The following is a 25,368-nucleotide window of genomic DNA, read 5'->3' on the forward strand; positions in this document are numbered from 1 at the left end:
CAGCTCGATACTGATGTGCCAGATATAGATACAACAAACAGATAACAAACATATATTTAAATATTTCATGATATTGCCGTTGAATTGAATTTTATGTTGTTTGTGCAAATAACGTGATATTTAATAAATAAAGGTAACACAGAAAACGCTAAAAACGCTCCTTTGAGCGTAATACGTATAAAATCTGAAAGCTTTCAGATTCTTTTTCCTTTTTAAAGTTTTTTATTTATTTACTTTGTGCACTTAATACTGCAATAATTATGCTCATTTACTCCGTAATTTATGCAATTTTGAATCTGGGACTACTTCACTTATTTATTATTGTTTATTTCGCATATTGTGTTGCACATTAAAGGATTGCTGTTTATTTCGCGTATTGTGTTGCAGATTACGCCTATCGTCAAGCACCATACAGGTGACAGTGGGATTTAGCTCAATTCCGCCCCCAAATTTGACGGAGAGCATCTCGAGGGGGGGGAGATCCACCAAACCACACGAGAGGACTCGCCGCATATTTAGAGTGCGACCATGCCGCACTGACACTATACATTTACAAACATCCATGCCTTCTCCGAGGTACGAAACCTGGCCCTTCGGCACGGCAGTCAGAGACGCTAACCACTATACCGGTGGAGCGGTATTCAAAACTCATCTAGCTACCATTATGTATTGTTGATAGATTTTGATATTTCTGCATCGCTCAACATAGGTGACCAGTTTATTAAAAGTTGGTGTCAACAAGTATCGACTACCGCAAGGTTTAAGTTTCATCTTTAGTTGCAAAACAGAAATGATGTTCCAGTATAAGTAATTTAATATTCATAATGGTGCTAATCTTATTTTAATAACGGCGATTATTGCATGATATTTTGAAGTTCGCAGGTCGTTATGATGAATGGGCCTTTTCTCAGTCTAAGATTAAGTATAGCGTTACAAAATCACAAAAATATGACATGGTATTACTAATTGCTCTTATAATATTAATATCCTATAACAGTCTGTTCTAAAAGCAATTTAAGAACATTAAAGAGCTAATAAAATTTACCAGTAAAGTATAGAAACAGTAGTACTCTAAGGCTGTTAGGATGAAGAGGCCTTTAACAAACATTAAACATAAAATTAGAATGATATGATAAGGGAGTATTCGTGTTAGTTATTTATTTATGATCTTGTAGGGAAATTAGGTTATTTTGAGGCAAGCGAGATGAAAAATGAGCAATGCCCTCGCCGGAACTCGAACCACGGACCTCTCGAATACGCGCCGAGTGTGCTGACCACTACACCACGAAGGCATGCTAAGAAGATGGGAGAAATACCTCATATAAGGATAAAAATATTCTATAGCAATGTTTTCAAACGCAGAAAGATATACTAGATTAAATTAAACACATTATGGGATTAGCAAAATCTGCCACAGGTTCATAGACAAAGATTTAAAAAATGTTTTATTAGCATCACTATTAATTTCTTTTAACTTGTGCATTAACTGTAATATTATATGAGTTTATATTTTAAAATTTTAATATATTACCTTTTTAATTTGAAATATTTTATATGGAATAGATAACTTTGGTTTTCGTTAAAATCTGAATTTTTTTTTTAAATCATCCCAGTTTTTGGTCATACGTGAATAAAAAGATCGCATTATCTCCAACAGTAAGAAACATTATCATCATCATCGGAATACATACTACGCAAACGTCAAAGTACTAAGTAGCAATCAATGAACCTGTCTATAATGCGAACAGATGGTTAAGGTATTCTATTTAGCAGGCCTGGCGCGTTGTGACACACCGCGGGATTCCAAGCAAATGGTTACCTTTTACATCTTTCGAAAACTGTTTCAGTTTAATTTGATGGCTCCCCGGTACACGGATTTGCATAAAATTCACGCTTCTCTGCTGTTTCTAACTATGAGGCGAATAGTGAAGTAAGAGCATTATGTAATTAATGAGAATTCACTGGTTGAAGTATATGACACAACTGTCGGGTTGCAGCTAATTGCTGAATTTGAGCACTTTCAAACCAAAATCAAATAATGGCGAAATATTGTCGACTGTAATTTCAGAAGTAAATGCTGCACATATGTGGATGCTATCGTATAATTGTTGTTTAATGTACTTGAAGCAGACGATTGTAAATATAATTGCATTTATTTCTATATATACAATTTACGCGATACAAATTCTAGTGTTTTTATTGCAATATATTAATTAATTCATTTTTAGCGCAAAGGGCGTTAGCCCAGAAGGGCTATTAATTTCGTTTTGGCATTTTGCGTTAATTTACTATAACTTTTTTTTTTCAAATTGTTGCCACCAATATTATCGTCCTGTGTTATATTTAAAGAAAGTAAAGAAATAAAGAAGCTGCATAAATGCATGCATGTTTCTCGCATTGTGATAAAATCACGGTACCTAGAGACAATTTTGAATAACGTAATCCTCCTGCGAATATGGGCATCTGAAAACCCTAATTTGCAATTTCTTTTATTACAGATTTCATATTTTGTAAAACTTTAACGAATTTTTGATTAACGAACTCAACGATTTCAATGGCAACACTGTACGAAAAAGAAAACATTTTTATCTCCAGCGCGGGAGACTGTGTATCGGAAATTCTAAAGATATGCTCATTTTAAAATTATTTTGCGAATATTGTTTTTGAATTGAATTTTATGGTTTAAGTGCCAAGAACTTTTAATAAATAAAAAGGTAACACACAATGTTTCTTTGGGCGTAATGTAAAATATGAAAGCTTTCAGATTTTTTTTAATTTGTATTTTTAATATTGTTTTTAATTATCAGCCCAGATAGGCTATTAGTCTTGGAACGGCATGCGTTATATCACTAAAAGCATAGTATCAATTTTCAAATTGTTGTCACCAAATATTATCGCCGTGTATTATATTTGAAGAAATTAAATAATGAAGAATCTGCATGAATGTTTTCATGTTTCCCTCACTGTGAAAAAACAACGGCGTCTAGAGCCGCCAAATTTTGAATAATGTAATCCTCCACCTGAATATGAGCATCTGGAGCCCAAATTTGGAATTGGTTTTATTGTCTATTTCATCTTTTGAAAAACTTTAACGAAATTTTAATTAGCAAACTCAATGATTTGAAAGGACTGACAACGATTTGACAACACGAAGAAAGAAGAAAACATTTTCGCGCGCTTGCGAGACTGTCTATCGGAATTTCTAAAGATATGCTGCATCTAATTTTATTTTTCCCCAAAGGGACATTAGCCTAAATATTGTAGAAACATGTATGTGTGTGTAAAGGGGAAAAAAGGTCCCTTTGAGCGTAATATAAAATCTGAAAACTTTCTTTCTTTCTTTTTTTTTTTTTTTTTTTTTCGTACCAACCAACAGCTGAGATGGTAAGGTCTACTAGAAGTTCGAGAGAGGTTCACATTCTGGCAAACAGGCAAGCTACAGGGGTGCTTTTTTTTTTTTTTTTTTTTTTTTTCATGCCTAAAGTTAATATGATCCAGTTCCTCTTAGAAAACCTTCCGTGAAAGCAAATCTCCTCTAAGGTAAATAGTTTTATTGTAATTTACCATTACTGATTAATCCAATCCAGTTCTTGCATTTTTTACGTTAAACCAAGCTAAGATAGCATTGATCATCCACGTATCCTGCAAAATTTCCATTCCTGATAGCTGTCATCGATATTTAATTTATGGGGATAGAGAGAGCAAATTTTAAATATAAGTTGACTTTTTAAAGTGATATGCCTAAGTTGCTGAACTCTATGCTTTTGCTTATTAATGTAACAAATTCAGCACTGTCAAAATAACTATATATTTGTTTAAAATTCGTATTAACACCTCATAGAGGAGTAATTATTTCGAAGCGATAAAAACAATACCATTTAAAGAAAAATTCGGAAACGCGGAAGCGCGTTATGGATGATCATCGGTACAGAAGATCTTTTATTCGTATATTGCAGAAGTGTAAGAAGGTGCATTATCCATCAGAGTAAGAAAGAGAATAATTTAATTTATCCGTAATTTTTAATACACACACACACTGGCCAATGAATTGGAAACCTTTGAGATTTTCATTTGAATACGTGCTAGGGATGAAGTATGTAAATTTTTCTTATGTCGTGGGTTATACGTGGTTAGAATGCTAGTATAAGTAAGGTACAAGAGTGCTTTTCACGATGAATGAGTAAAATGGGAAAAACAACAGATCTTTCACCATTTGAAAAAGGGCTTATTGTTGGTACCCGTTTAGCAGGGGCCTCAATTTCGAAGACAGCAAAAGCAATCATTTGAAAGGTTTTTCAAAAGTTGGAATTAGAGCCCACAGTCCTTCTCTAGAAGACGTAATGCGGTTCGAGCACAGTTTTCCAAGGGAGTGATCGGCGTCGTCTCCGAATTGTACGGCAGAACAAGAACTCTATCGTGCTTCAACTGACACAGATCGTCAACCAAGGCTCTTCCAAACAGATTTTAACTCGAACCTTGCGAAGACAATTGCAGAGGGTAGGAATGCATGGTCGGACGCCCGTGAGAAAAGTACTCATTTCTGCTCGATACGCAAGAATTCGTTTCCATTGGTGTCGGGAAAGAAAACAGTGGGGAACTGAGAATTGGAAACAAGTAATGTGGTCGGATGAATGAAACAAGTAATGTGGAGATGACAAAATAAGTCACACCTTATTTTGCACTGATGGAAGACGAGTTTGGCGAGAACCCCATGAAGCCATTAATCTATCTTGCCTTATACGCACTCTGAAATGGTATAGTGGGAGTATCATGATATGGGGCATATTCTGCTGGCATGCAAGTGGAGCCCTGCTGTTCTTCAAGGGTAAACAAACAGCTATGCGATACGTAGGAAGATCAAGTGTACTTTGAAATGTTGCATTTTTAACCTGATGGCGACGTGTACTTTCATGGATGATAATGCAAATATACATCGTGCCAGAAGTGTTCAAAATTGGTTGGCTGAACATCAGTCTGTCTTCCAACACCTTCCCTCGCCACCGCATAGCCCGGATCTTAACCCCATAAAAAATGTAGGATATGGCGGAAAGACGCATCCGACGGCGCTCTCCTCTTCCATCTAATTCACAAGATCTAAAAAGCGACATAGCCAATGCGAGGTATTCTCGGAAGTAAATGCACTCCAGAAGCACGTAGACGCGATGCCCAAACGAATCAGAGCAATTATCCGTGCAAAAGGTGGTCTAATAAAATATTGATCTTGCGTTTGTAATTCATTGACCAATGTGTGTGTATTATTTTGCAACACATTTTGTTATATATTGAGTTTCAAATGTAAACAAATGGCGGCTTCGTTAGGCTTAGTAGCATTTTAACAGTTTTTCAATTGTTGATAATTCCAGAACTATTGCAAATAGGTTAACTAAAGGCATACAAACCTTAACCGGAACATAAGAACAGAACAACGTAATTCAATGACTCTTAAAACAAAACATGCACAATTTACCAACATAAAAACCTGAGGTTAATTGAGCCGGGTAACAGCGTGGTATATACAGGGTGATTATAATTAAAGTTTAAGTTTTAAAACGCTATAAAAAAAGAACCACTGATGAAAATGATGTGAAATTTGAAAGGAATGTTATTGAAGAAGGCGGAAAGCGTATGGCAGAAGAAAAAAATTATTTTCAAAAGTTAGCAACAGATGGCGCTGTAAGCGGCAGAATCACGACGAGAAACGAGAAATGATTCGTAAAACAATGGCTAAGGTGGAAGTTACACATTAAAACGCATTGAAAAATTACAATTGTTGAATAATTTTATTTGCATGACTGTACATATCACATCGAAAGGGACAAATCGGTTTCAAGAGTTTTGCCCCGACATACAGCATAAGAACCATTCATCAAAGAAGTTCGGAACTGTCGCGAGACTGGCGCAAAACATGTTCAATATGGTGTCCACCGTTGTGTGCAACAAGTTGAAATCGACAAACAGCATGTTCCACAACGGATCGCAGTGTCTCCGGGGTGATGTTCAGAATGTGTTGCGAAATGCGTGCCTTTAATTCCGCTAAATTTGCAATTGGAGCACGGAACACAACATCCTTCAGATATCCCCACAGCCAGAAATCACACGGAGTAAGATCAGGCGATCGGGAAGGCCAGGCTGTAGGGAAATGACGGCTGATAATTCGAGCATTTCCGAAATGGCGCCTCAGCAGCTGCTTCACGGGATGTGCAATGTGTGGAGGAGCGCCATCTTGCATAAAAATGATTTCATCCACACATCCACGCTGTTGCAGAGCTGGAATCACGTGGCTGTGCAAAAGAGACGCATATCTCTGACCAGTGACGGTTGCGGTAACAGGACCGGAAGCACCCGTCTGCTCAAAAAAATATGGTTGTAGGATGAATGATGCCGTAAAGCCACACCATACCGTGACCTTTTCAGGATGAAGTGGTACGGGGAGCGTTGCCAGTGGATTATCTGTTGCCCATATTCGACAATTCTGGGTATTCACGTGTCCTGTCAGATGGAAATGGACTTCATCTGTCCACAAAATTTTCCACGGCCATTCATTATCCACTTCCATGCGATCTAGGAATTCTAACGCAAACGTCTTCCTAGCTGTCAGGTCAGACGGAAGCAACTCCTGCACATGACCAATTTTGTACGGATAGCATAGCAGGATGTTTCATACAATTTTCAGCACCGTGCTCGTAGGCCTGTCCAATGTTCGGGCAATTCCTCGTGCACTGCACGGTTGCACACCACCGGCCGACGCCTCCTGTAATGCTGTGGCCACTTCTTCAACTACCGTCGAATGCACTCATTTTCTCCCTCTACCAGATTGCACATAAAACGAACCTGTCGTTTCGAATTTTTGCATCATTTTCTTTAGACCTACGACACTCATTGGACCAACGCCTTCTTTCATACCCTTCAGTGTCCTGAATTTTTGCAGAGCTACTCTTGCACAATCATCATTCTTGCAATACAGCTTTACCAGCAGAGCGCGGTCCTGCAGTGAAACACCCATGGCGAAGTCAGAGACTCGAAATGAGGAACTGCCTGGTACCTGGCAGCTTTATAACACTGAAATTTAACTAACATTTTAATTTACGTCTTCTTCCGCTTGCAGCGCCATCTGTTGCTAACTTTTGAAACTAAATTTTTTCTTCTGCCATACGCTTTCCGCCTTCTTCAATAACATTCCTTTCAAATTTCACATCATTTTCATCAGTGGTTCTTTTTTTATAGCGTTTTGAAACTTAAACTTTAATTATAATCACCCTGTATATATACATACATATGCACTCTTGGTGCGACCGATTACAGCCAAAAAGACAGGTGTGCAACTGTATGTTATAGCTGTCTCATATACAAAATTTTAACGTTCTGAGGGTACTCATTTTTGAGTTATATGCGAGATACATATCTACATACGTATGGACGGACGACACGAAAAAAGTTTCTTCAAAATCCATTTTAAATACATTTCATAATCTGTTTTGGAAAAAAGAGACCTTTATGCTGTTCGTTCGTACAGATGTCACGCAAAAACATCGTTCTAATGGATTCGAAAGCGGTCAAAATGGATATGGTCTTTGACATGATATTCGAAATTTTTGGCGATTACAATATTTAAGTCGTACTAAAAACAAAGAAGTAATATAAAAAAAATTAAGGACAATTCCTACTTAAGTCAACAAAGAAAAATTTTAATTTAGTTACTTTTCATTAACATTAAAACTGTATTAACATCAAGTGTCATCCACGACAAGTTTAAAAAACGTATTTGAACTTGAGTGGATGAATAAAACGTATTTTATTAACTATTGAAAATTTGAACAAGATATAGGGAGAATGTGAGCTAATGGTAGGAATTTAAAAATAAAAGAAATTTTAAACTTTTTTTAAAAATTAAAATTTTTTTTATAACTCTGATTCTATCTCTTCATGGTTCACACTATTAAGTATAGCACGAGGCTTACACAAGAAAGTTCGAACAAAGTAAATTCATAGAAATTACTAAATACTGCAAAAGAAAAAAATATATATATGAAAAAATGTTTAAAAATTTAAAAACTCAATTTTTTAAATTGAGAATCAAATTCCGAAAAGCAGAAACTGTCTCTTTAGTCTTTAAAATTTCTGCAAAAACGTGGTGGCCAAGATACAGACAGGTGTTTTAAAGTGGGTCTGAGGTATTTTCCTCTGCTAATATAATAGATTGAAGAATGTGATTAGCATCTTTATCGTCACTGTCCCTAAAATTGGTATGTGCTAACAATATTTCCAGTTATGTACTGATAAAATTTGAATTAGTTAATATTATCAGTAAATAATTTATCAAACGTTATTTGATTCATAAAATAAAAAATGTAAATAATTTGTTTCATGGCCTTTCATAATTTAGAAAATTAATTTTCAATAACGGTCGCTTAATAGGGAAAATTTTATAATGTTATCAAATAAATATTTTCAATGCATTCCAATTAAACGAAATATACTGCACTCTCATCACAAAAACAGTGCCTATATTATTAAGGCTAGGCAAAAGAGTACATGCCATATGTTGCACTCACTAATCCACATCCCTGCCGGGATTCGAACCCAGGACCTTTGGATTAGAAGTCCAACGCGCTATCCACTGCGCTACAGGGACTTGCTCAGCATTAATAAAGAAATAAAAACATTTTTTCGTGTTGCATTTCATTCTAAATTTGAAAGTGCCTTATCGTTTCTAGCTCAGTTAATTTCACAACATAAAACTTACAACATAAACCTTACCTTTCAAATGTCCAAGCAAAGTTAATCGAAACATTAAGAACGAATTTTGATTAAGACTTGACATGTCAGTTAATTATTCAGAAAACAGAGACTAAAGATTAGAATCGTTCTAAATGCGTAATTCGAAGGCAGTAACTGTAATGAGTGGAGAAAAAAAATGCGGTTATTAGTATTGTTACTATTACCATTTTGTGTATTTTTATTTCTTCTTCTATTTATAATTGCTAGAGCTAAAAAAACTAAGTTTGTATAGTTTTTTAAAGCTAGCATCAATCTGTGTTTTCGCGAAAGTTAAGCAAAAGGAATGGATATTGTATTTTGCATTATTATTCATCACTTCTACATGTGCATCTCTAAGATCTTCCACTTCTCTTTTTCATTGTAAAAGTGCATTACTCATTATCCTAACTAAATGAATCATTTAAAAAATAGCTTTTATATGGATTCCTTCATGTAATTTTGGAATTAATATTTTATACTTACTATTACTTCTGCTAATAATAATAGTAATAAAGCATTTCTAATACCATACAAATATGTTCGATTAAAAATTTTTTTAACTCTACTTCTTGTGTACATTAGTCAGCATCAAAAATTAAATCTTATTAATAATGATAAAATTTTGTAATAACAAAAAGATTGTAACCCTCCTACATATTTTTTTAAATGATTCAGTTGATAATTCCCCCCCCCCCCAGAAAAAAAGGTAGTGTACTTTTTGATAATTTGATACTTTTCTAATTGTATCATTTTACACTTGGAAAAGAATGCTTAAACAAATATGGATGTCTTTCAAATTGTAAATTTCTTTTTGAGTTGATTTATAATTTCACGTTGAAAATAAAGATTTAGCTTTTATAATTTGGAATAGTAGTTATTATGTATCGAATATTAATCTCCTCTAAGGCGTTATACTAGGTTCTCCCAGAGGAAATTTCATAGCTGCAAGAGGAATGCAGTCTGAATTTTATTTATGTAAGTATTTAGTTATAGCTTATGACAATACAACTTGTAAATATATTACAATAAAAAGAACTAAATAAAACTTTTATTCAAATTTTTGTATTCATTAACATTTTCTATGTTTTCTGTTGTTTAAGTTCTATATCTCCTGGGCCGATTGACGAAATTTAATTTGCGTTTTTCATGACTCGAAAGCGCGACTCAGGATATAGGTTAGATTTATATATATAGCAAATTGTTCTTACATAGGTATTTGGGCACAAAATCGGACTTTTTATGAAATTACACATTGATTTTTTTCCTATGTTTCGATTCTATGACTCAAATTATGCCTAAATGCCGTAAATATCGCACAAGTAGTTAAAAGAAAAAAAAAAAAACTTTCAAAATTTTAGCACCTTACTGTTAATTAAATGTTGTATTTATTAATATATCCTTTTTATTAAAGTTACAAGATTGCTTCTTGCACAGTTCAGAATTTAGGTTCAATCCAAACAAAATTCGCAGTTGTTTTCTGATTAGTTTTTAAAATTTATATATTTTAGTAATTTTTATATAAGTTTTTCAAAACAAATTTTGAATTACAAACTATAAAATGTTTGCCATCATTTTAAAGTAGACGCATTTCTAGGCGCACCTGCAAAAAATTAAGACTTTTTTTATTCAAAATGTCCGAAGGTTTACGTGAATTTATATATTGGTGCGTTTTGAAATTTGGCACATTGGTTATAAGCGATAATAACGCCAAATATGGTTTACGCACTTTGTTAAAATTTTTTGAAAAAATGAATGATGCACCTTTTATTCCGCTCATTGCACAGTAAAACGAAAATTGGTTACCATAAATTAAGAATTTCTCCAAGCGTATTATTCTGTTCGCAAACTGAAAAAAGTACGCCGAGACAAATTTTAAGTTTCTCATCAAATTTTATAAAATTTTACATTTAGGCATAATTTGAGGCATAGAATCGAAGTATGGAAAAAATAGTTATGCCATTTCATAAAAAGTCAATTTTTTGTCTATATACCTACGTTAGAACAATGCAATTTATATAAATGTAATATAATTTTATATTAGACGCTTTCGAGACATGAGAAGCGCAAGTTAAATTTCGTCAATTGGCTCAGTAAAACAGGAAATATAGAACTATCCCAAATTTTTTTGCTTAAGGTGTACATTCAAAATTAACTGTGTTTATTTACATATACGAGTATGTTCAGAGTAGGTAGCTATACAAAATCATACGACAGCATAAGAATATTTTAAAATTATTACTTTAGAACTGTGTTTAGAAAATTAATATATGTAATAATTTAAAATTTTTAAATAAAAAAGTTAAAATATATTTTCGATAAAAAGAAAATATTCATTTGCTTTTGAAAATATATTTTTTTGTTTGAACGGATATAAATAATATACTACAATTGCTATTAAAAGTATTATATTAATATCGAATTTTTTTGGTAAATTAATTTTTCTTACTCTTAATGAAATAAAGTAAACAATAATTTTTTTAAAAGATATGTTTGATTATGTATGTTCTATGCAGTGATGTTTGAAAAGTTTCGCATAATTCTTTAATTTTTTTTTTCTCTCTTTTTTTTTTTTTTTTTTTTCAAGTTTTTGAAGCTTCTTTCATTCTAACATTAGAGATTGGCAACGATGAAAATTCTCTTAATGTAATTTCCGAATTCAGATACGACTGAATTAAAATGTGTATGTATTCTTTGATTATTTTAAAAACGCCTGGTTTTGCTTTAACAACAAATATTTTAGAAACAGCGTGGGTTTTAAGACTAGACAATTATGATGGAATAACTGAACCATGTACATCAATTATAGTCTAATTTAATTGCGAGTCACCTTTAAAGCTAAATTTTCATACCTCTCAAAAATATTTTTTCTCATTTTTTGTAAAGAGACATTTCACCTTTTGTGATTTATAGTTTAATATGCAAATCATAGGAGATAGTTTAATATGCATTAATATGCATAAACTAAATAGGATTTTAGTTTAATATGCAAATCATAGGAGGAATATTTGTTTAAGGAGATGATTACCGTCATGGAGGACTTCCTAGGGAAAACTTGCTTGTATTTACGTTACACGTGCATGAAAACCACGAAGACACTGAAGTAGACAACGGAACAGGATTCGATATTAGGCTAAACCCTCTGTTAAAATTTTGATTGTAAAGCTTTAGTTTACTGTTTCCTTTTCTTAAGTATTAAAGAATTCTTAAGTATTCCTCTTCTAAAGTATTAAATTTGTATTTGTATTTTTTAGTGTAATTTTCATAAGAGAAATGGCCGACAATGGGATTTAAATCCCTCCACCTGCCATAGTAGGCTTTATTGCTAATATTCCTAGGTTACAGCATACTTAATCTCAAGAGAAATTAAATTGCAAAAAACCACTTTATTTAAATGGAAAAATTTGTGTTTGTTCAGAAGGAGAAAAACGTCTGTAAGTATTAATATCACTTAAGAATAAAACGTCGTTATAAGATTCTGCAATTTTAAGAAAAACGAGATCGATAAAAGCAGTCCAGACGCTTTTTATTCGCTCTGCAATTATAAATCCTCAGTCAAGGAGATGAAATTAAGACTGGATTCTCTTGGGGAATACAAACAGATAAAAATGCATTAAGTGTATTGACCTCGGATGATTCAGACACAAAGAGGTACAAAGAAACGAGCCGCTCTTTGGACAGTTGCCAATGCCAAGCAAGCTTTTGTAAGGAATTCTATGCCATTGAGTTGCGATTTGTATTGTGTGGGGAACTCAAATTTTCTTTAACTTTTTTTTTTTCTCCCATGCAAACGATTTCTCTTTCCTTTCCTTATTTTTACCTGCTTAAAATAATTCTACAAACTGCAAAACGTTCATTTTTAAGAATATTTTTTTAAATTATAAAAATTAAATTTAAAATCTTGTAATTACTTTTAAAAATACCTTTCTTTGTTTCATACAATGAAAATTTTAAATGACAAGAAATTAAAAATTTCTTTTAGATATATTTATTTAACCGCTACTGGGTGTAAACATTAATAATTTTTATTAAGCATCAATATTTACTGTTACATTCAAAATCTAGGAAAAGTGCAATAATTTTGTGTTGAGGATTTACCTGGAGTGGAAAATTTTATAAAAGAATGATTTAAGTCAGTTATTTTTATGTAAAAGTCATTAGTTTCAATTATTACTCGAGTGGAATTGACTATTACAATAATATATTTCAGAGGGGGATTAAACTCAGAGGTCTTTTTTTAATCCCAAAGGGGCAGTTGCCCAGAAAGGCAATTTATGGCGTTTTATGGCATTCTCAAAAAGGCATTTTATGGCGTTTTACTATAAACGGCGAATCATTTCTAAAATTGTTGCCACCAAATGTTATCGCCATGTATTATATTTAAAGAAATTAAATAATGAAGAATTTGCATGGATGTATGTATGTTTGTCGCATTGTGAATAAACGATGGTACAAGCTTCTAACAAGCTTAAGCATGTCCTGTCTTATATCCAGTGTTTTTGTATCCAATGTTTAAACACTGTTTCACTTGCATAAACCCAGATGGGCATGTGTATGTAACTACAAGATCACACGAATAATGATCACACGAATAACATTTTGTTGTTTAGAATGTAGTGTCTCACCTTCTTTGGAAGCATGAAGTAATTTTGAGACTCAAGCAGAACCTAAGCGACTTCGTCCAGTAGTTAAACAGAGAACGTAAGAAGCGTTGTAAAAGAGCCTTTCATTAAAACTCAGTAAATTAACAGAAGGAACTTCTTGTGCTTACAAAAGACAGTCAACATTTATGCCGTAACTGAAAAGGCCTGAATTCAAGTTAAGTCGGAAATTTGCCAACGGCTACACAGAATACCGAGTAAGTTGGCTTAAATCTATGCCGGCACACTAATGGCAAGAATGACGCAGTGCCGCAGACAGATAGCTATCGAAGAGATTCAACTAATAACGTGGCCTTCAGCAGGCGGAACACGCTCTCATTCAGTAATCTAAAACCTTCCTTTAAATACTACCTTCTTTTTTTCATTAGAATACGTGCGAACTAAAATTTGCATTCTTACAGGAAAACGGAAAAGGAGAAAGACAGAAATGGTGTCGAATATAAAATTCCGGTTAGATTACAAAATAAATAAATCCTTACAAGATACAAAATAATGTTTTCAGAAATTGAAAGGTATGATCTGTAAAGGTATTGAACATAAAATAACTGATGAAATAAAAGTAAATAAATAAATAAATAAAATACTGTTTCCAGAAATTAAATAGCATGATCTATTAATATACCTTCAAAAACTCGATATTCTTTTATGGATGGGGATGTAGTGCATTAAATAAATGTGAAGCTTCTTTAAAGGTAGATAGAACTTTAAGGTAGCTGTAAAATGTTAAGGCACATTTTACTGAAAATTTGAATGGAAAGAACGTAAGTGTTTATTTTCTCAGCGAAACGCACAGCAACCGATTTTCTCCCTTCAACAGCAATTTTCCAGCAAGTTAGCTAAGTCTCACGTGAATAGATATGAACTGTGTAATACTCTAATCACCAGGCATAGATCGTTGCATTCCAACAGGATCGTAGAGAATGTCATCAGCGTAAAGTGCAAGAGAGTATGTGCGACTACAAAATATAGTTCACGCAAAACGCTGAAGAGAGAGCAGCGCTATAATGAGCTCTGGAGTACGCCGGATCATTGGGAACACGTACTCAACTGATTTCTGCGGGCTGCGTATGTGTTTCTAACGTGACGGAGTAATGATTATCGGTTAAATATAGAGATGCCATATTTTAGACACGAGAATACGAGACCATAAGCACTGGCGGAGAGGAAGAGGGTTAGGACAGGGAATATAGCCCAGCTAGAATAGCGTTAGAAATGTGCTTTTGTATTGATGTACATAAAGCAAACGATACGAATAATTTAAGTGTTTTTGCAAAGGTGCAATGCTGTTATCTGCTTGTTACCCTCTCAAATTAAGAAATTAAATTAAATAAAAAGAATCTCAAAGCTTTCAGATTTTACATTATGCTGAAGAAGGCGTTTTTAAAACATTTTGTGTGTTACCTTTATTTATTAAATATCATGTTCTTCGCACTGAAACCATAAAATTCAGTTCAAGAGCAGTATCGCAAAATAATTTTAAAATAAGCAGATCTTTAGAACTTCCGATACACAGTCTCGCGCACTGGAGATAAAAATGTTTTTTTTTTTTTCGGACAGTGTTGCCATGGCTCGCTTTGAAATCGTTGAATTTGATAATCAAAAATTCGTTAAAGTGATTACAAAATATGAAATCGATAATAAAACAAATTCCAAATTTGGGTTCCAAATGCACATATTCGAGTGGAAGTGGAGGATTGGGCTAGAAATCTGAAAGTTTTCAGATTTTATAATACGCCAAAGGGGCCTTTTCTTTCCTTTTCCACTTACGGATACATATACGTTTCGATAGCATTTGTGCTAACGCCACATTGGGATAAAAATATTTAAAAACAACTGCATATCTTTAGAATTTCCGATAGACAGTCTTGCGCACTGGATATAAAAGTGTATTAGGGCTTCCAGATGCCAATATTCGGTGTGAGATTACGTTATTCAAATTTGATGACTCTAGGTATCGTTATTTGATCACAATGCGAGAAATAAACATACTTTTATGCAGATTCCTTCTTATTTAATTTCTTTAAATGTAATACAAGGGCGATAATATATGGTGGAAAAAATTTGAAAAGTGAACCGACATTTCAATCCAAAATGCCAAAACGAAGTAAATAGCCCTTATGGGCTAACGCCTTTTGGCTAATTATTCACGTAATTATTTGTCTCCAATTTTCTGACCCCCCACCTCTGGGAACTTTCTGCAAATGTTCAAGTCAAGAAAAAAATTAATTTTAGTGTATATATATATTGCACATGCCTACATCTCAGATAAAAGTTGGTATTAAGAAAAGAAAATTATACGACATGGACAAACGAATATTCAAAATATTAAAGAATAATCTGCTTTGTTGTTTGACTTCTAAATTATTAACCTGCATACCTTTTGCAAAAAACTTATCTCCTCTGAAAATGATGGGGATGAACGGGAATGTTGTTTATGTTTCATATTTTTTAGAAACATATTTGCATTTTTTATGCTTATAAAAATAGCTACTTGAATATCTGGAATTCACTTCTAAGTTAAAAGTTTTAGTGCTGACATTTATTATCAACCTCTTTTTTCAAACAAAATGTTATTCATACTTGCAAAAATATTTTCTGTTGGAGTTGGTGCATTTAGCATCGAGATTGATTAACCAGATGATTAACTAACTTTTATTTAAAAATCCCGAGCACAAACCCGGATGTATTACAAGTCCCAAAATGTTTAAGCTAATTCCAAAGATTTAATTAAATAACAATAACGGTTGTTTGTGAAATTCGCTAATACACTTGTATTAGAGAGTTATTAAATGGCAACATTCATGTGTACTCTGAGATACTTCTAATAAAAATCTGATGCGGACACCACATGACTTCCTTGTACGGCATACTAAATTATACGCATTTTTTGCTGCATTTCATTTAAAATTATTTCCTAGAATTTCATTAGAGGTATATTTTTCATTCAATTAATTACGTTCTCACTTCGCAGCAAGGCAAAAATACATAAAACCTCAAAATATATTCACTAAAAAATTGAAAGATATAGAAAAACATAAAACACCAAATACAGTTAAAATAATTTTAAAAAAAATTTTGCAATAAAAATTAGAGTTTCTACGCAAAAATAAGCAATTCGGCCAGCCGGCAAAAGAAGGCAGATTTTTCGGTTACAGTGGAAAACATCGCGGACGAAAACGTCGCGGAGAAAACAATGCAAGGCGAAAACGTCCTGCTACAAAACATCGTGGGAGAAAACATCGCAGTTTTAAAACATCGTGGTTCAAAACATCGTCGTTTAAAATCATCAAAAAACTTCGCAGTTTAAAATCATCGTCGTCGAAAATATCGTGGTAAAAAATAAAGTATCTACAAAACCATCGCAGACATGCTTTTTTTCAGGCTTTAATAACTGTAAATGAATATTCCCATAATGATTTGTGAGCGCAAGATGTAAAGAAGGATAATTTTTACTTTCACATTCTTTTATTAACTAATAAATTTTTGCTGAAAAAGTAAGAAGGAAACTCAAGCATAGAAAATCAAATGCAACTTAATAGATTGTACTTTTTATGAAAAATTACCAGCAAAAACTTTATAAAAATGATTTATTAATGGTCTTTGTTAGTTAACTATGTTGGTTTAAAATTCTATTAAGTGTTATAAGTTACATTAATTTTCTATGCTTAAGTTTCCTTCTTATTTTCTCAGCAAAAATTTATTAGTTAATAAAAAATATGAAAGTAAAAGTTATCTTGCGCTCACAAATCATTATGGGAATATCCATTTACAGTTATTAAAGCCAGAAAAAAGCATGTCTGCGATGTTATCATCATGCGATGATTTGTAGATACTTTATTTTTTACCACGATATTTTCGACGGCGATGTTTTTAAACTGCGAAGTTTTTAAACCGCTTTATTATCGACGACGATGTTTTGGAATTGCGATATTTTCTCTTTGCGATGTTTTCTCCCACGATGTTTTGTAGCACGACGTTTTTGCCTTGCGTTGTTTTCTCCGCGACGTTTTCGTTCGCGATGTTTTTGCCGCGATGTTATCGGCGGACACCGATTTTTCGGCACGCAAAAGTAAGTTTTCTTTTGCTCCCACTCGGCAAAAAAGACACTGAATATGCAGAAACTGATATCATGTCAAGTAAGAATACATACCAAATAACATAAAAATAACATTTGTTCTTTTTTAGTACTGCAAACTCAGAAATAAAAAAAAATTGTCCTGGAACTTTTCTGACAAAGGATGTAAATTAGATACCTAAACACCGTCTGTACATATCAAGAGATAAGTTATAAAATTTGTAAAAATATATAAAATTTGTAAAAATGAAATATTTTCGTTAAGTTCAGAGTAGTACTTTAAGGGAAGAGAAATTATTTATACATTATTCGTTTGATTTAAACTACGTGAAAACATCGTAAATAATTCTTTAAGTATAATGTTTACGAACAAACGCCCAAGAGTTATGGCAGCATCATATAAACACTTGAAAAAAAAAAAAAAAGAATAAACTGCATCTCGGTTTAAAGAAAGCAAATGAAAATATGTAGCGGATAAAGTTCTGCAGACACTATTAACGGAGCTCTTTCATTTTTTAAAACTAATTATTGTAACAGAGAGCTATAATTTCTTCTTAGGAAATATTCATAAAGCTAGCTTCAATTAAATTATCCTGGAAAATATTTACGGTTGATTTCTCTTGGGAGGCTTTGTTCAGGCGGATGTTTCATCGCAATGTAAGAAATGTTTTTGTATTTTAAAATTTTTTGAAAGTATTTTTGATTTGTTTCTCGACATTAACCGCATTAACGCTTCTTTCACATTTCAAACATAGGCAGTTCGTGATTATAAATGAAACTTATGGATTTGTTTGGTCTTTTGCCAGAAGTGCATTTTGACACACTTTCAGTATTTGGCATATGCGGCAAAAATAAAAGTAAAAAAAAAAAAGTTGTTTGTAACAAAATAAATTAAAACAAAAGTGTTACCGTAAATGACGCACCTGCTTAGTTAAAGCGTTTAAATACAACATCAAATTAATTCAGCCTCGATTTTTTTGACACCAGTAACTTGTATTTCATTATTTGATTCACATCGTGGGCGGTTTTGAAGTAAACATAAAAAATCTGAAAGCTTTCAGATTTTATATTACGCCCAAAGTGGCTTTTTTAACGTTTTATGTGTTACGTTTGTTTAATAACTATAACGTTCTTCGCACTTAAACCTCAGAATTCAATTCAACAGCAATATCGCAAAATAATTTAGAAACAACATATCTTTAGAATTTCCGATACACAATCTCGTGCGCTGGACATAATTTTATTTTTCGTACAGTATTGCCACTGCTAGCTTTGAAATCGTTGAGTTTCTTAATCAAAAATTCATTAAAGTTTTACAAAATATGAAATCGATAATAAAACAAATTCCAAATTTGGGCTTCCAGATGCCCAGATTCGAGTGCAGGACTACTCCATTCAAAATTAGGTGTTTCTAGGTATCGTTGTTTTTTCACAGTGCGAGAATACACACATACATACATGCATGCAGATTCTTCATTATTTAATTTCTTTGAATATAATACAGGGCTCTAATATCTGAAGGCAACAATTTGAAAAGGAAACGCCCTTTATAGTGAAACGCCACAAAATACCAAAACGAAATTAATAGATCTCCTGGGCTAACGCCCTTTGGGCTAGAAAAAAAAAAAAAAGCGATATGGGTCGAGTGTTATCCTATTGGAAAATGTACCCTGGAATATTGATGTAGAATGGACGCACAACCGTTGCAATAAATAGTCTGAAGTACAAATTTGCTGTCAAGATGTGAGGGATAACGATGAGTTCTGTTGTCTTAGGAAACTGCTCAGTCGCCCATAACTTATGGTGTAAGTCCAATCGGTCTACACCGCTTAACGCTGCATCGAGAATTCTAAACGTATGCTGTTATACTGCTTTTAAAAGTTTTGTAATTTTGCTGTTAATTGTATATAGCATAAATGCGAAGAAAATGATGCTGAGACTGATAGTCTACGAGCTGAAAGAGAGTATATATTTTTAAATTCCGATCTAAAAAGAGAGCAATGAGTAAATATTTTTCCCAGGATGGAGCATTAGAGGAAAAAAGGTTGCGAAATTATGATCTCGCACAACTCCTTCTTAGTGCTAAGATTTCATCTTCCGTTACATCATTGCATATATCTAGGCAGAAATTTGAGCATATTTTGTCAGGTTTGTAAAAAAAAAACTGCTTTTAGAAGCTTATGAGTCTTTTTACTTCTTTGTACGAAGGTTTTGTTTGTCTTATTTAATTATGGCAAAGCACACTAGGATTATCTGCCTAAGGGGAGGGATGCCTTCTTGGAGGACTTTCTAAGGAAAACTGTTTTGTATACACGTTACACATGGGGAAAACCACGAAAATGCCCATGCAGCCAGTCCGTTCACGGGATTTGAACCTCTGACCGAACTACCAGTGTTCAGCGACTTTACCGCTCGACCGCTGAACGAATGAAACATTACGCTGTATTTCGGTAAACACGAAAATTTTCGGATGAAATATTTGAATGAAAATATCCATTTTGACCGCTGCCGAATGCAATTTAACAATGTTTTTGCGTGACATCTGTACGTAAGAAGAAAGGGCAGAATAAAGGACTCTTTTTCCCAAAACGAGTTGCAAATAGGATTTAAATGGATTCTGAAGATGTTTTTCTTGGCGTCTGTACGTATGTATTTAGATAAGTATCCTGCATTCACCTGTGCGTATGTACTTAGGTAAGTAACTCGAGTAGTCTCAGAACGTCGAAAATGTGTATATAGGACTGCTATAACATGTAGTTGTGTACATGTGATATTTTGGCAGTCGTGCTGAAGCTTGGCATCAAAGTTCAGGCATTTCTTTAGCAGAGTGGTAAGCCGATATCCAAATACGACACAAATTGATTTAGCTTTTAATTGCCCATTTTTATTTAATCCAATTAGCAGATCATTTTCATTTTATATGAAACACTCTAAATTACGTATCCATAGTGATTTTAACTAAGTAGGATTGAATTTAAACTTTCTGCGTCATAACTAATTCTAACAAAGGAAAGAAGGATGGACAGAGCAGCGCGGAGTCTTGTTAGCAATATTAGGAAGCAGTCTGACAGAAAAATGGCGCGTACTCAGTATTTATAGTAGCGGTTACGTAACAGGCTAGCAAATTCTAGAAGGTACTGGTCTAGGAGGAAGATCCGAAATTGCAAAAAATTAATTAAAGGTTGCTGGTTCGCAAAGAGCAAAGCCATCGTATATTTTTATATTTTACATACATATATATATATATTCGTCATGTTACTCGGCTTCGTAAGTTCAGTTTTTTTTACTCTTATACTAGCAGCTACATGGCCAGCCTTCGTCTGGCTTATAAATGTATCGGAAAAATGCCTGAAGGGAACACCAAACGTTAAATTTAAAAATTGCGCAAAATTTTACTCTGCAGAACAACTTCCTTTAAAATAAAATTTAAAAAAAAACCCAAAATGTTTTTAAAATGCATTACATATAACAAAATTACAATGAAATAAGCAATATCCCTTAATACATAAATTAATTATTCTAATAAATAAATTAAGCAACTTCCCGTTGCCTTCTTTCGACAAACGTCAAGTATCCAAGAGAAACAATTAAATTTAAAAACTGCACACAATTACCTCCCTCATTTTGACCGGGGTTGTGCTGATTTTCAACTGTCAGCAGTCCAGTATACAATTGAAAGAAAAATGTTGCAAAAACTACATTTCTAAAAGAATGAAACTATTCAAAATGATGCGATAAAATCGAAAAGATAAAATGAAAAAATATCTGATTCGAATTTTGAAAAAATCGCTTTCAGGTGCACTGGCTCTTGTCTAGATGCACCTACGTACCAAATTCTGTAGCCCTGGGTCTATTAGCTTACGCGCAGCACGAACGAAAGACACACAGGCTCTTTCTTTTATTACATGTAGAGATGTTAGCAAATTGTATATTTTTTGCTTTAAAAATGATTGAATTATGTTGCTCCTTAAGGTTTTTATGCCTTTAGTTAATCTGCATGCAATACGTGTAGAATTATCAACAATTAAAAGTTTTTTAAATGCTGCTAAGCCTAACGTTTTTACCATAGCAAGCATATTACTTTACATTTGAAGATTAGCAGGATAAAATCAGTGTCTGCACCTTCAGTGTCTTTTTGCCGAGTGGGAAAAGTAAACTTTCCGTTTTGTGCACTGAAAAATCTGCCTTCTTGCTCGCCGGCCGAATTGCTTGTTTCTGCGTAGAAACTCTAATTTTAATTGTAAAAATTTTTTTAATTGTTTTAGTGTTGCAAGAATAATAAATATATTCATATTTCAACGGAAGTTCAGATGGCACATGCAAATCAATTATGGCAACAGCAGGGAGCCCCAACAAATCTGAATGAGGCGTTAAGTAAAAACAACTTCAAAATGGCGGTGGCGAGCCAAAATAATTTAGATAATTATGCCTTAAATGAATTCAAATAAAGACCAGGATGCTATCACATATAAGAGAATGATTACTAACTGGGATTGTTCGCAAGCAATGGACTTCTCTTCTGCTGCAAACAAATCAGGTGAAATTCTATTTTGAATGAAAAAAAAAGAGAATGATTTATTTCCTACGCGAATACTAGCGGGAAAATTTTACTACGACGGATACAAAGAAGGACTCTGAATCATTGCTTATTCAAATGAAAATGGTTTACGGCATATTTATTTTACTTAGCTGACGTAGATTTCGTCAGAATTCTAAAAACGTCTTCCGAGTTTCTGGGAGAAGATAACAACCGATATTTGTAGAAGGAGTTGAGTAATGTAAATCTCATTTGCAGACGAGAAACAATTCCCGCATAATGAAAGAGTATCGTGATAAGTTTCTCTTACTTCGAAAATCGTTTTCCAAACTGGCTCATGAAAAATTCGCTGCTAAATGCTCTTTTATTCATAAAAAACCTTTTTTCACTTTTAGTTTATAAACATTCTTGTTATTGTATCGTCTGAGATTCTTTAAATCACTGCATAAAAAGGATACAATAATGGCTAACGCAAGTCGTTTTTAATAGTTTTACGGAGAACAGCAAAGAGCCATTTCCTGAAAATTTTGGATTGCTAAAGAGCTGGATGATGCAATGATCTTCTATTACTAATGAAGTCATTCTACTTCACTTTCAAGAAAGAAGGCCAAGGATAATGGATGCTTGCGCACTGGTAAACATTCAGTACTGTTTCGTGTTGCAGTTCTGGTTAAAGCGGAAGCTTATTAGAAAAAAGTAAAGGTAATCTAAATATGTTGACATTTTAATTATTGCTTTGGGCTTTCTAAATATCATCGTTGAAGTTTATTTCGCATGAAGCAACGGACATGTTTGCCAAAGCAATCAATGTAAAGTAGAAGGAATATGAGTTAACATCGTGGTATATAACGCGAAGAACATGATATTTAATAAATAAAGCTAGCACACGAAACGTTAAAAAAAAACGACTCTTCGGGCGTATTTTCTTATTTTTTAATTTTTTTAAAATTATTTTATTTATGCCTGGCACGCATTTATCAGATATCTCAATATTGGCGCCTGATTTAGATTCTCGGAGCTTCCCACACAGTCTATGATATTAATCCACGTTTGGTATTAATGATAGTAGTAATGCCTTGGTCGATGATATGAATACTTGGTCAAATGTGGATTAATATCATTGTCATCTATTTGACCATAAACATCGTTACCATGAGTTTCGTCGAGCGGTTAAAGTATGGTAAATACTGGTAGATCGTGCTGGGTTCCAGCCCAGGCGAATGAGACGGCTACATGTTTGGATTCGGGGTTTTTCCCTCAACATGTGTAGCGTGAATACCAGCCATTTCCCTTAAAAAGTCTTCCATGAAGAAATTTTTTTTCGTAGCAGATAGTGCTCGTGCACTTTGCTATACTCGTGTAACAAAATCAAACCAGCCTTAAAGCTGGCAGAAACACTAAAACTGCGCTTTTTATTCTAAAATTCTCTTACCTCTTTTTCTGTAATGGAAGCTAAGTTCGTTTAATATATATATATAATTTATATGACCAATTATTCGCCGTTAAGTATATGTATGTGACTAAGTTTATGTGGTAACTGACAATTCTGGCTGAATTTCGGCAGAAAAATGTTATCTCTAAGTTTAAACACTGATCAGTTTTTACAGTGGAACCTCGAGATACGAGTTCAATTGGTTCCAGCACTAAGCTCGTATAGCGAATTTCTCGTATCTAGAAACAAACTTCTCTATTGAAAATAATGGAAATCCAGTTAATCCGATCAGCACCCCCAGAAATCTCATTGCCATCTCATCTTCAGTCGACGTACCTGGTGTTTTTCGGAGAAGGTATGAGTACAGATTCTTAGCCCAAATGGTAGCTTCCGACACTGAATCGCTTTTTAACCGCTTTTCGTTAATCCACAGTAACAGCTTCTCAACATCTTCTAAGAGTTTCGAACGGTGCTTGGAAATAACGGTAACTCCTATGGCCACATCAAGGTTCTTAATTTCTTCCTTCTTCTTCAGAATAGTTCAGATCGTCGATGTCGAACTGCCGTAAGTCTTTGCCAATTCCGTCACTCTTACACCACGCTTATATTTATCTATGATTTCTTTCTGAATTTCAACGGCCATGGCTTCCTTTTCTTTCTTTCCAGAACTATCTCAGGCAACAATCTTCTTGGGAGGAATCATGAAATAATTATTTTAACGTTAAATGTAAAAAAACAATTAACTCACAAGCGCACAAACACGTAGATCAAAAAACACTCAATGATCTGACGAGGGTATTCCTCGAGTCGAGCCGCATCGGGAAACGCGCCACGCATACCAACAGCCTGGCTCGTTTTTCGTTATTCGAGTCAATGCTCGTATTTAGGGACGAATATTTCGCTCATACTTTCCTCGTATCTCGAATTTCTCGTATATAGAGGCGCTCGTATTTCGGGGTTCCACTGTATTCTCAGAGAACAGTAGCTCATCAATTCCTGGGCTAGGTCTCGTGTTGCTTCCCAGCAGCCTTTTAAGTAGAAGAAATTATAAGGAACAATCACATCCTCCCCCCCTCCCATATGTACTCTCATGATGTAAGTGGGCAGCATTTTCAGTTAGCAATTGGAAGATTCGTGGTTAGAATCTAAGCATGGGCATAGTTGAGTTTTCACGTTTATTAACTTATTACGTGCTCCGCCCTTAGGCACTACACGAAAAGGGAGGGATGCCCCGTGGAGCTCTTTTTAAGGAAAACTGGCTCGTATCTACGTTACACATGGGAAAAACCATGAAAACGCCCACGAACTACCAGTGTTCAGCGGCTTTTACCGTTTGGTCGCTGGTGGGCCGAGTTTTCACGCTTTCTGCTTCAAAACATCTAACTGTTTCTTACAACATCACTTCTCTGTTTAGATCAATGTTTCTCACCTGGATTTACTCCAGTACACCGGTAAAATATTTCGGTACGTTCTCGCGGACCAATAAGTTTAATAATTCGACCCATTGGCACAATGTTTTCACATAAATGTTGTAATATCGGTTGTCGGCGATGATACTTTGGATTTTGGGTTGGGTTATGGGTTATTCAATTATGGCAAAGCACACGAGGGCTATCTGCCTTAAGGGAGGGATGCCTTCGTGGAGGACTTTCTAAGGGAAACTGGCTCGTATACACGTTACACATGGCGAAAACCACGAAAACACCCATGCAGCCAGCCCGTTCGCGGGATTCGAACCTCGGACCGAACTACCAGTGTTCAGCGCCTTTACTGCTCGGCCGCTGGTGGGCTCCTTTGGATTTTGGACAGACAGCTGGATATTTCGCGGAGAGGCAAATATTTCTTGCGGACCGGCCGTTGAGAAACTGGTTTAGATAGCTCTACGTATCTAATTTTACATTTTCTATGC

General features: G+C 34.1%; 1 protein-coding gene and 1 non-coding gene across 3 annotated transcripts in view; both read right to left on the reverse strand.

Annotated features, from left to right (window-relative positions):
- LOC118197998 (cAMP-dependent protein kinase catalytic subunit 3-like) overlaps nt 1–25,368 on the reverse strand; it is a 191,766-nt gene that overhangs the window by 66,655 nt on the left and 99,743 nt on the right. The window lies entirely within an intron of this gene.
- TRNAR-UCU (transfer RNA arginine (anticodon UCU)) lies at nt 8,560–8,632 on the reverse strand. Its single transcript has one exon. It is a non-coding gene; the product is annotated as a tRNA-Arg (tRNA).

Source organism: Stegodyphus dumicola, chromosome 1 (assembly GCF_044657685.1).
Source record: "Stegodyphus dumicola isolate Sdum_Otavi_A_Nest chromosome 1, ASM4465768v1".
NCBI lineage: Eukaryota > Metazoa > Arthropoda > Arachnida > Araneae > Eresidae > Stegodyphus > Stegodyphus dumicola.